This window comes from Leucopleurus acutus (assembly GCF_964270905.1).
Source record: "Leucopleurus acutus genome assembly, chromosome: 20".
Taxonomy (NCBI): domain Eukaryota; kingdom Metazoa; phylum Chordata; class Mammalia; order Artiodactyla; family Delphinidae; genus Leucopleurus; species Leucopleurus acutus.
Window position 1 is genome coordinate 47,958,012 of NC_139162.1, and position 8,766 is coordinate 47,966,777.

General features: G+C 51.3%; 1 pseudogene across 1 annotated transcript; it reads right to left on the reverse strand.

Moving 5' to 3' along the window:
- Window positions 1-6,560: 6,560 nt before the first annotated feature.
- LOC309976325 (transmembrane protein 25-like) lies at window positions 6,561-7,500 on the reverse strand (annotated as a pseudogene). Its single transcript has 2 exons — window positions 7,496-7,500; window positions 6,561-7,268 (listed from the first exon to the last, which is right to left on the reverse strand). The product of its transcript is annotated as a transmembrane protein 25-like (transcript).
- Between the last annotated feature and the right edge of the window lie 1,266 nt (window positions 7,501-8,766).

An 8,766-nucleotide genomic window follows, 5' to 3' on the forward strand; every position in this document is an offset into this window, starting at 1 on the left:
GATTCAGTTATACATATACATTCTTTTTTGTATTCTTTTCCACTATAGTTTATCACAGGATATTGAATGTAGTTCCATGTTCCATACAGTAGGGCCTTGTTGTTTATCCATTCTATACATAATACTTTTATCTGCTAACCCCAAACTCCCAATCCTCCCCTCTCCCACCGACCCCCCCTTGGCAACCACAAGTCTGTTCTCTATGTCTATGAGTCTGTTTCTGTAAAACCAGGGAGTTTTAATTTGGGACCCACAGAGCCCCGTGTTACAATCCTGGCTCTGCCCCTTTACTGAATGTTACCCATGACTTTTCTCCTTCCCTCACCCCCAAATCATTCAACAATCATTTACCAGGGTATACTTCTAGCTACTAGAGGATGGGTCAGCTCCAGTCCCTCTCTTGCCATGCTCTGGCTTTGTGGGGGATGTGATCACTGAGGGATGTGATCACTGTGGGAACTCAGATGAGGCAGACACCAACTCTAATCTGGCTTCACAGAACCCAGGCTTCCTTGAGCCTTAGGTCCTCGGGTTCTATCACCCTCTGTTCCACTTCCTCATTGACATCTGTTGACTCCTTGCCTACTCCCCCTCATTCCTGAAGACTGTAGCACATCCTCACAGACTTCCTGTCCACCCCAGCCCCCGCCGTTCTGCTGGGATGCTTAACCTCCGTGTGGTGACCCATCCTTCTAGTTATCGAGCGTCTTAGTCTCTTTCCACCTCATCCTTGGTGACCTTCCTCCCACACCAGCCGTCCACTCCCATGACCACACTTAGTCATGACCCGGAAGGGCAGTGCACACAGTGAACATTTACTGAGCACTTATACCACATGCCAGGCACTGTGCCAAACGGTTTACATGTTTACCCGTCCCCGAAACCTGTAGGGTTGGTATTTGAAAGATGAGGATACACACTCAGGAAGGTGAAGTCACTTCCCTGGGTGACACATTTAATAAAGTGGCAAAGCCAAGATTGTAACAGAGCACTCTCTGGGTCCCAAATTAAAAATCCCTGGTTTTAACCACAACCCAGTACTATCTTCCATGTTCAAAATCCAGTATCCTCTGCTCTGATCCCAGCACCTTCCTTCCAGGCCTGGCAGGCCTCCGCTGCCATCATACCTGTAGCATCAACTCAGAGAGAGAGCTCCACTCCCTTGACCCCTCTGTTTTCTGCCAGTTGGCCAGACCCCTCCTGGCTCCTCTCCCTTCCCTGCCCAGCCAGAGCCTCACATTGGACCATCTGATCTCTCTGGCTAGCTCTCTAATAGTCAGGGTCCCAGCGGGAAACAGAGGGCACCACAGCTGGGATTTCAAAGACCATTTAATGAAGGGACTTTTTGCAGAGAGAGTGGGTCAGGTTGAGAGAACCAACAAGGGAGGTGAAGACAGCGGGAAGTTGGGACCACTCTGAGGTCTGCAGGGGTCAGGAGAGGAAATGATATTACTGGAGCCCGGTGAGACCGTGGAACATACCTGAGCAGCGTCAGCATTGTGGAGGGTGCAGCCACTCTCAGAACTATGGTACTCTGACTTCCCTGGCGGTCCAGTGGTTAAGACTCTGCGCGTCCAATGCAGGGAGCGCAGGTTTTGTCCCTGGTCAGGGAACTAAGATCCGCATGCCACATGGCTCCCCCCCACCCCCCCGCCAAAAAAGAAAAGGGACAAAAAACCATGGTAGTGGGAATTCCTTGGTGGTCCAGTGGTTAAGATTCCGTGCTTCCACTGCCAGGGGCCCAGGTTCGATCCCTAGTTGGGGAACTAAGATCCTGCAAGCCACGTGGCATGGCCAAGAAACAAACAAACCACGGTACTGATCCAGAGCTGGGAATAGGAGGTGACATATCCAGAATGACCCAGTTAGAAGTCAGAGGGCACGGCAGCCTGGATGATGCTGTTCATACGGGCAGAGAAGGGTGGAGGTGGGCCTGGAGGGCAAATGGAAAATGGGCAGCGCGCTCTGGGTTCCTGTACACCCTGGCCTCTGCCTCATCTATCAGCACATCCCTAACCCTGGTTCAGGTGGCTGAGATTGGCTCAGAGAAGAATGGTGGCAAAGTGGTACATATAGGTGCCACTCCGACTTCTTGGTCAACCCCCTGTCAGTCACCACGCTCCCATGAACATCCCCCAACCCTACCCTTTCATTCTCAACAAATAAAACTAAGGCTAATCAGTCATTCATTTCTTTCAGCTTCCTATACACACCTATAGGAATTCACACCCACCTTTACTTCCCTTCTCCAGGCTCTTTTCTAGTCCAGCCTCTCCACCCATGCATCGCCTATCATTATGACTCCCAGAATATTACTCCTTCATTCTTCCCTTCTCTGTTTCAACAGTGCTTCCTTCTCGCTCCTTCTTCTTAGCCTATAAATATATGCAAATTTCTACCACTTTAACAGCTAACAAGGACTTTGCTGGTGGTCCAGTGGGTAAGGCTCTGGGCTCCCAATACAGGAGCCCTGGGTTCCATCCCTGGTCGGGGAACTAGATCCCACACGCTGCAACTAAAGATCCCGCGTGCTGCAACTAAGACCCGGTGCACCCTAAATAAAAAAACAAAAACAAGAACAAAAAACCTCTACCTCCCTTTACTCTGTGCCCCCTCTAGTGCCTGCCCTTTGTCTTTCTCCTCATCGCACCCAAAATTTCTTGAAAATAAGTATGAATTAGGGTTCTTTGGCTGCAAGCAACAGAGACTGACTTGCTAACTTAAGCAAGCAAGGAATTTATTAGAAGGAAATAAAGGTGGCACACACAGTGGAAGGAAAGACCAAAGAACCAGGCTTCAGAAAAGACTGGAGCCAGGGCAGGGGCGGGAATCGAGAGAGCAGGAAGGAATGGCGGTTTCCTCAGGGCCCTGGCTGCTGCATGAATCAGCTCCAACCAGGTTCAGGCGTCCTGTCACGTAAGCTCACAATTCAAATTCCAGGGAGAGCTTCTGATTGGTGCAGTTTGAGTCATGTGACCTCCCTTTGGCCTGTGGACAGCTGGGCACCCTGGCGGACAGAGTCTCATGGAATCGTACGTATCTGGTAGGCCATGGGTGGTTACTCAGAGAAAAATCAGGGAGCTGTCATAGACGGTGGGGAAATGGCTTCTGGGCAGGCAGAAACAATAGATGTCCGTGCACTCCTGCTCGTCAGTCAGCCCCAGCCTTCATCTCCCATCTGAGTCCTCAACTCACCGAAACCATTTGCACCGAGCTTGTTAATGACCTTCTCTTGCCAAATCCAAGGACATTTTTCAGTCTTTATCTGCAGTTTTTAACTCCATTGACCAGTGCCTCTCTTTTGAAAATCTTTCCTCCCTTGGCTTCTGCATAGCAAATCAACCCAAGACTTAACATCTTAAAATAACAAACATTTATTATCTCATAGTTTCTGCAGGTCAGAAATCCATGAGCAGTCTAGCTGAGGGGTTGTGGTCTCTTCTGAAGGCTTGGGTTGTGTGTGTGTGTGGATAGATAGCATGACCTAGTTTCCCCCAGGGTGAGTGATCCAGTAGAGGGGGAGAGAGAGAGAGAGAGAGAGAGAGAGAGAGAGAGAGAGAGAGAGAGACAGAGAGACAGAGGGAGAGAGGGAGAGAGAGAGGGAGGAAGGAGAGAGACAGGCGAGATGGGGAAAAAGAAAGACATGCACTACACAGGCAAGGAAGCTGTGGTGTTTTTTGTTTTGGTTTTTTTTGGCTTGCAGGATCTAACTTTCCCAACCAGGGATTGAACCCTGGGCCCTCGGCAGTGAGAGCATGGAGTCCTAACCACTGGATTGCCAGGGAATTCCCAGTGTGGTCCTTTTTATAACCTAATCTTGGAAGTGACATCCCATCACTTCTGCCATATTCTATTTATTAGAAGTGAGTCACTAGGTCCAGCCCACAATGGGGAAGGGATCACACAACCACATGAGTATCAGGAGGCAGGGTCACCGGGGGCCTCGTAGGGGCTGCCTACCTCGGCTTCCATAACACAGCACATTCATGGTTCTCCTTCCTCCCTGACAGCTTCTCTGGTCCTTGTAGGGGCTCCTCTTACTCTGCCCTGCCTTTGAAATGTGGCTCTTCCCCTGTGCTCCTTCCTTGGCCCATAGCTCTCTCATTCTTCATATTCTTCCTGAGAGATGTCCTCCACCTTCATGATTTTAGCTATCACCTGTATGCTGATGATGCCCAAATCTTCAGTGCAGACCTGTCTCCATGATACTGCACATAAATACGTCCAAATATTGACTGCAGAGCCAATATAAACTCTTGGACCCAGGGCATGTCCCATGAGCACTGCAGACATAAGAAGTTCCATAAAGGGACTTGCCTGGTGGCGCAGTGGTTAAGAATCCGCCTGCCAAAGCAGGGGACACGGGTTTGAGCCCTGGTCTGGGAAGATCCCACACGCCGTGGAGCAACTAAGCCTGCGTGCCACAACTACTGAGCCTGCGCTGTAGAGCCCGTGAGCCACAACTACTGAGCCCGCGTGCCACAACTACTGAAGCCCACGCGCATAGAGCCCATGCTCTGCAACGAGAAGCCACTGCAATGAGAAGCCTGTGCTCCGCAATGAAGAATAGCCCCCGCTCGCTGCAACTAGAGAAAGCCCACGCGCAGCAACAAAGACCCAACGCAGCCAAAAATAAATAAATTTATGTTAAAAAGAAAAGTTCCGTAAAAACTTCACTGGGGAATTCCCTGGCAGTCCAGTGATTAGGACTCTTTGCTTTCACTGCTGAGGGCCCAGGTTCAGTCCCTGGTTGGGGAACTAGGATCCCGCAAGCCTCATAGCGCAGCCAAAAACAAACACAACAACAACAAAAGAACTTCATTGACTAAGTTCTGTGCCGCCTCCTATTTTCTCCCAGCTCAGCAAACAGGACCTCCACCTACCCTGGCATCCAGCTGAGGAGCGTGCCCTTGACACCACTCTCTCCCTTACCCTCATATCCAAATGTGAAGCCTTGCTGACTGGATTTTCCTCAAGGTTTTTCCAGCCTGGGCCCTCCTCTGTGTCCCTGACACCAACATCGTAATACTGGCTTTTAGTACCTCTTGCCTAGGCTATTGCAACAGCTTCCTGATTTCTCTGGCCCCCACTCAAAAATGCAAAACTGCCCTTGATGAAACCCCCATGGCCTCTGAGATCAAAAGATGCTTAATGACTGGGCCCCATCCAGCCTCTCCAGCAGCATCTTTCTCTCACAACTTGTGCTCTAGCAACCCGCCCGCCTGTCTGCACACACCCTGCTCTTCCTCATGTGTCCGTTTTTTTCTGTTCATACTGTCCTCTCTGAGTTTAATGCCCCCTGCAATTTCGGGAGAATGATTTCCCCTTGAAAACTCAAGAGAATTTGAGCTCTTGACAGCAGGAGTTATATCCTCTCCTGCTTTGATCCCCAGCACCTTCCATGGAAGTCACACTTATGTAGGTACTTCAGCTTGTGTATGGAATGGATGAATGTATAAACTGGAGATTTACAGTAGCATAGGGTATGGGAGCTGGTTCTTTTTTTTTTTTTTCACTCAGTCAAGTTTATTGAGAATCTACCACGTGCTCAGCACTGTCCTTGGCAGTGACGTGAGAAAAATTACAAAACAAGATATCAAGAAGGGAAAAATACACTTTGCACTCTGTTAATTTGCAATCTTTTCCACGTTGCTTTGCAAAAGTGTTCTCGGGTTGTTTGGGGATGTGATCTCCCTGCTTTTTCCATGTCCCCCTAAGGTTTCCAGCACTCTCAAGTTATGTGCCACTGTGGCCATCCCCTAAAGAACAGGGGATGGGACAGGAAGAACAGCTTCCTTCTGATGGGGTAGTTAGGGCTGGGGTCCTATAGCGGGTAGATACTTTCAGCGGGAACCCGTCAACCCCGAGGGCTCAGGGCACTCACAGTGAATCATGAAAAGGCCAGACTTGGGGAAGCCCCAGACAGGGCCCTGGGGCCCTTGCTCACCCCCTCCCCGGAAGACGTGCTTAAAGTGCTAACACTGTAAGAAAACAAGGCATAGCTACATGCAGGCCTGGACGCACCAGACTTCTCACCTCCCATTCTTCCCCTTTCTTGTGCTAACACCAGGCGCTGGCACCACCAGGGCCCAGGCCAGAGGGGAAGTCTAGTGCCAAGTGGAGAAGGTCCAATGTATAACCTGTGATGCCCAAGGGGGCCTGGGGCAGAGAGGTATGCAGCAAAGGGTACTGGTTTGTGCTTGGCCGGCGCTGCTGGGCCAGAGGTGAGTTCCTGTGCAAAGGGCAGGCTGGTTCTCGACAGCTAGCAGGGTCCTAAACTTTCCCTGAGGGAGCAAAGCTGCATAGCATGGGAAGGAGATCCAGGACGTGCAGGGCCCTCCCAACCAGGCTTGCCCCCGGTGCTGAGGAGTACCGGTGGGGCACAGAGCTGCCCCAAGCCGACAGGCCATGCCACGCTTAGATGCTGGATGACCTCCAGGCACACCTGGACAGAGAGCCCCATCCGCCTGGGCACAGGCAATCATGCAGGCCCTCAACCAGAGTTGGAACAAGGGCTTAGGTCCAGCTGGCAGCCTTGCCAAGGATACCAGTGACCCAGAGGACAAGCAAAAGTGGCAGTGGCGTGGCCTCTTCCCGTTGGCAATGTGGCCAGGCCTTGGAGGAGGACCGGGAGGGTGCCCAGGGGCCAAGAATGCACCCTCTGCCTTGGCCTCAGCTCAGAGCCAGATCTCATCACTGCTCACACTGGACACCCGATAAATGTAGCCCAGCCTTGGGAGACGGATGAAACCTTGGCTGGTGAGGAGGCCGCCGGGCTCCGGATCCAGAAACTCTGTCTGGCTGTTGTCCTGAGCCATCTGCTGGTCCGCTGGTTTCCCTCTGGAGTCTGGAGTGAGGTCACTGAGCTGCAGGTGGGACAGGAGGGACATGTTCTCCGCGGCAGGTGCACGTTGTTGAATTTCAGGTTGTTGGAGTCACTAGGGATCAGGGATGGGCGCCAGGAGGGGCCTGCGGCCGGAAGCGAGGCGCTGGTGACACCCACATCGTTGGTGGCCACCAAGGAGAGGTTGTGTGTCAGGCTGCGGAGCTGCAGCTGCACGGTGTGTTTGGTGAGCCACGGGTAGTCCTGGGCAGCCAGCACCAGGAGGTCAGAGGCATTGACAGTCACCGGCCCATCCTGGTCGATCCAGGTCACGTTGGCAGGCGGGTTTGCACGCGCCAGGGCAAAAAGGACGACCAGGAGGCCCAGGCCTTGAGCTTCCTGGTACTTGGCCCCAACCTGGGCAATCTCCAGCTTAACTGTACACCTTGCAGGCACAGAACTGAGCACTGACTCCACGGGACAAACAGGCACACGCTCGCAGGTACACAGAGACAGCCAGCAAACGTGCAGCCTGCACCAGGCCCAGACACACACACACACACACACACACACACACACACACACACGCATAAACACTCGGGTACACGTGCCCCTCCCCCAAAAGGACCGTCCTTCTCCCGACCCCGGCTCTCTCCTGCCCGCTTTCCTCACCCCATCTACGCCCCTTTTCCTCTCCTCTGGATTTGGGCTGAAGAGGAGGGGATCCAGGAGGCGGGGGTCACAAAACACGCCCGCCCCTGCCTCTGGGAGCTGGTTCTTGAAGTCTAATCGGTTAGCCAGGGGGAGAAGAGTGGGAAGGACATTCTAGTTATAGGGAACTGCATGTACCAAGGCCAGGAGGTAAGAGGAGGCGGATTCAAGGAAGTAGTGGTGGTCCGGTGTGGTCGGAGGATAAGATGCATGGTGGGCAGGGACTGGAGGGGGAGGGGAGCCAGATATTGCAAAGGGCCTGAAAAGCTGGCTAAGGGGTTTGGCTTTTGTCCTGTTGGCAGCAGGGAGCCCTGAAAGAGTTTGAAGCAGGGACTTCATCAGAGGCATGTTGTGGAGCAATCACCCCAGTGGCCAGACTGGAAACTGGGAGGCGAGGTAGGAAGCAGGTGCATCGGGCCAAGCAGGAGGTGTGGAGGCCTGAACCAGGACACTGGAGGCAGGGAAGAGAAGAGGAGATGCATTTGAGAAATATTAGGTTGAATTCTTTGAAACTGCTCTTTTGGAAAAAAAGAAAAAAAAAAGCTGATTGACGATTGGTAATTTTCATATGGTTCATCTTTTTAAAAAAATAATTTTATTGTTCTTTTCAGTTGGTTTCTACATTTTATTTATTTACTTTTAAATTTTTATTTTATATTGGAGTAGAGTTGATTAATAATGTTGTGTTAGTTTCAGGTGTACAGCACAGTGATTCAGCTATACATATACATGTATCTATTCTTTTTCAAATTCTTTTCCCATTCAGGTTATTACAGAATACTGAGCAGGGTTCCCTGTGCTATACAGTAGGTCCTTGTTGGTTATCTATTTTAAATATAGCAGTGTGTACATGTCAGTCTCAAACTCCCAATCTATCCCTCCCCACCGTTTCATCTTAATATTAAGGCGGGAAATGAACTGAATTCGATTGCAAGCCCGATTTGGATATGAACGTGAGGAAGAGGCTGTCAGGCTGGGGGCCATTTTGCTTGACTTCATTGCTAGATCAGATGGAGCTGCTACTATGGGGGGAGGGATCTCAAGTGTGTGTGTGTGTGTTGCGGGGGTACGATGGGGAAGAGGCATTTCAGGTTAGACTTGTTGATTCTGAGGTGCCTTTGGGCACCCCATCCAGGAGGTGGCTGGATATCTGGTCTGAAGCTTAGGAGAGAGGGATAAGCTGGAGACAAATTTGGGGTTACCAGCAGAGAGAAGACAGTTTGGGGTAGGGA